At 37.5% G+C, this 4,002-nt stretch overlaps 1 non-coding gene across 1 annotated transcript; it reads right to left on the bottom strand.

Moving 5' to 3' along the window:
* Positions 1–476: 476 nt before the first annotated feature.
* LOC121205176 (small nucleolar RNA R71) lies at positions 477–583 on the bottom strand. Its single transcript, XR_005900261.1, has one exon. It is a non-coding gene; the product is annotated as a small nucleolar RNA R71 (small nucleolar RNA).
* Between the last annotated feature and the right edge of the window lie 3,419 nt (positions 584–4,002).

Genomic DNA, 4,002 nt, shown 5'->3' with positions numbered 1-4,002 from the left:
ATATAATAGACGAACAAGACATTATTATTATTGATAAGATGGGTGATAACCAGAATAATCCTTTACCTCCTGCAGTTGTTGCAAATCTTGCAGATCCAAATCTTGTTCCTCGTACTATGTACGATTATGCCAAGCCCAATCTAACTAGGGCTGAATCGAGTATTATGAGACTCAATATTACTGTAAATAATTTTGAACAGAAGCCGAACACTATTTAGATGATACAATAATTTGCTCAGTTCGATGGCTTGTGAGACAAAGATCCAAATATTCATTTGGCTAATTTTCTAGAAGTCTGTGATACTTTCAAGATAAATGGCATTTTTGACAACACCATTCGCCTACGGTTATTCCTTGTCTCGTTGAGGAACAAAGTTGAATGGTGTTTGAATTCTTTACCACGAGGTTCCATCACTACATGAGATCAAATGAATGAGGAATTCCTACTAAAGTACTTTCCACCAGCTAAGACAGCTAAGTTGAGGAATGATATCTCTTCCTTCGTTCAGATTGATTTAGAGACCCTATATGATGCATGGGAGAGGTATAAGGACTTATTGAAACGGTGCCCTCACCATGGGTTACCCCTATGGGGACAAGTTCAAACCTTTTACAATGGTTTGAATCCCTCAATTAGGCAATTGATCAATGCAGCAGCCGGTGGTACACTTAATAATAAAACACCCGAATCGGCTTATGAATCCATAGATGGAATGACACTAAATAATTATCAGTGACAACTCATGAGGACGAACCGACGAAAATAGCCAATGTCTTTAATTTAGATGAAGTCACCATGTTATTGAATTAGATAGAACATTTAAATAAGAAAATTTTTGGTTTATATGTTTCTACATAGGTACATCCGGTGATGCAATGTGATACGAATGGAGGAGGAATAAACAATCTAGAATGTTTACCCTACGGTCTTAGCATAAAGAATGAACAGATTAATTATATGGGTAATAATTCTAGGCCTCAAAATAACCCTTATAGTAATAACTATAATGCAAGTTGGAGGAACCATCCCAATTTCTCTTGGAGTGGTCAAGGAAATCAAAGAGCATAGGCCCCTCCAGGCTTCCAACAACAACCTTACTAGCAAGAGAAGAAGCCGAATCTTGAGGAGATGTTAACAAAGTTTATCTCGGTGTCAGAAACCCACTTTCAAAACAATGAAGTAGCACTTAAAAACCAACAAGCATTGATTCAAGGACTCGAGAACCAAATCAGCCAACTTGCTAAGTTAATATCAGAATGGCTACAAGGTAGTTTGCCTAACAATACCAAAACTAACCCAAAGGAGCAACATCATGCAATTACTGTTCGAGATGAAGAAGGGTTAGTTAAATCTGAATTAGAACCGAGACAAGAAAGTGTGGTAAGTAACGATAAGGTTGAGGTAAGCCAGAATGAGCAAAAGCTGGTTGCTGCAAAATATGAACCTTAAGTGTCATATCCTAACGCGACGAAGAGAGACCACATGAATGAGCAATTTGGTAAATTTCTTAAACTTCTGAAAAAATTACATATTATCTTATCGTTAGTTGAAACTCTTTCACAGATTCTCAATTCCGTTAAATTTTTAAATGAGCTTTTGGTAAACAAAAGAAAGTTAGATGATTTGTCAACTGTAGAGCTAAATGCAGTTTGCACGACCATATTGCAAAATAAACTACCCAAAAAATTGAAAGATCCAGAGAGTTTTACTATTCCTTATTTAATTGGTAGTTTGACTATTAACAATGATTTAGCTGATTTAGGGGCTAGTATTAATGTCATGCCCTATAAAATGTTTAAGTAATTAGGTATTGGGAAACTCAAACAAACTAGGATGAGTATTCAATTAGCAGATAGAGCCATTAGATTTCCTAGGGGTATTATTGAATATGTTCTCGTAAAAATTGATAAATTCATATTCCTAGTTGATTTTGTTGTTTTAGACATAGATGAGGGTAATGAAGTACATTTAATTTTAGGTCGACCCTTTTTAACAATTGGTAGTTTAACTATTAACAATGATTTAGCTAATTTAGGGGCTAGTATTAATGTCATGCCCTATAAAATGTTTAAGCAATTAGGTATTGGGAAACTCAAACAAACTAGGATGAGTATTCAATTAGCAGATAGAGCCACTAGATTTCCTAGGGGTATTATTGAATATGTTCTCGTAAAAATTGATAAATTCATATTCCTAGTTGATTTTGTTGTTTTAGACGTGGATGAGGGTAATGAAGTACATTTAATTTTAGGTAGACCCTTTTTAGCAATTGCTAGAACTATAATTGATGTTGGTATAGGTGAATTAGTACTTCGTATATGTGATGATTACTTTCTAAGCTCGTGATTCTGTTAAGACATCTAATGATCGAGATGATTTTACATGTTCAGTTAATATAAGTAACCATGTGGCTCAACCTTCTTATGAGTAACCATGTGGCTCAATCTTCTTTGTAGGAAACCCCTTGGAAAAACATAACAGAGCCACGTTTCAGTCCATGCGACAGAAATACAACGACTCATGAAGAACGAATGTTACAAATCGATGAACTGGATGAATGGCGGACACATGTCAAGGAGAAATAGAAAAACCAAGATGAAGATTCAATGCGATGCCATGATGAACATGTGGATGAATCAAACCAATTTAAGGTTAGAAAAAAAGGTACTTCTGGACAAAACGGATCCACGAATTACGACTTCAGAGCTTGATACAAAGGATCAAACCTTTTTATAGTACTGAACGTCTTCCCATATGGTACAGTCGAGGTAACTCATTCTGAATTTGACATATTTAAGTTAAATAATAGTCGACTTAAACCTTATCTTGGTAGAATAATTGATAGCAAGAAAAAGGAGCTCCAGCTCCGTGAACCACTTTGACCACGTATACATAAGGTAAGTCGAGCTTAAACTTTAAATAAGCGCTTCTCGGGAGGAAACCCAAGTTTTAACACTTCTAATTATCTTAATTTTATTTCATGTTATTTTTAAAACTAATTAATTTTCAAAAATAAACAAATGTGTTTTTGACCCACACAGTCTAGACACATGAGCGCGTCCTTGGCCGTGTGGATCCTGAGACTTAATTTTTCAAAAATTCAACTATTACATGGCTTAAAATAGTCCATATGGCCTGGACACACGGGCGTGTCCTAAGCCGTGTAAACCCTGGAGCTAATTTTTTCTATTTTATTTTAAGTCAAAGAGTTACACGGGCAGTAACCACGACTGTGTGAGATACACGGTCAAGCCATACGGGTGTGTGGGATCTCATACGAGCATGGGAGAAGTGAAGAAGATCATACACGACTGTGCAACACGACCTTCATTTCTATAGCCCCGTGGGACCAGTTCTTTTCCATCATCGAGCCCACATACATGGAGCTGACATTAGAGTTCTACTCTACATTTACTCTACATCATGTGATGACAAACCATAATGAGCCAGGCACCATCACTTTTAGACTCGATGGCCTGGCACGCTATATGAGTGTCCTTGAGTTCAGTGCTACTTTGGGACTATACACTGAACTTCCTCCACTTACATTGACACATCCGCTACTCGCCATCTCTTTATTGGATAGACCTTACATCAAGTACAACACCCAATGACATGAGTAGCTCAAAGACGACTTCTCTCCCTTTGGCTTTATGGCATATTCATGCCCTTTTAGCTCACACATTGACCGGTAGGAAGGAGAGCACCAGAGTCGTCAGTACGATCGATGCATATTTTTTTTATGAAGCATGGCCACATGGCATATTTTTTTATTTAGCCTACTCCATTGCCCTCGCCTTTCGCCATCAGACAGACTGTAATAGGAAGGGTCCTATCTATTTAGGCCCTTATATGACTCGACTCACTCGACACTTCGGTCTCTTCGACACACAGGAGTAGTCTTCTACACTTACACTCGCCGCCCAGATGTCCCTATAGGGAATATCGAGCATGACCCATATGAGGATGATCGAGTGAATTCGTTGAGTGGATCCTCCTCA

The sequence above is a fragment of the Gossypium hirsutum genome, chromosome A08 (genome assembly GCF_007990345.1).
Source record: "Gossypium hirsutum isolate 1008001.06 chromosome A08, Gossypium_hirsutum_v2.1, whole genome shotgun sequence".
In the NCBI taxonomy this organism is placed as follows: Eukaryota; Viridiplantae; Streptophyta; class Magnoliopsida; order Malvales; family Malvaceae; genus Gossypium; species Gossypium hirsutum.
This window is presented reverse-complemented; position numbering and strand designations above follow the sequence as displayed.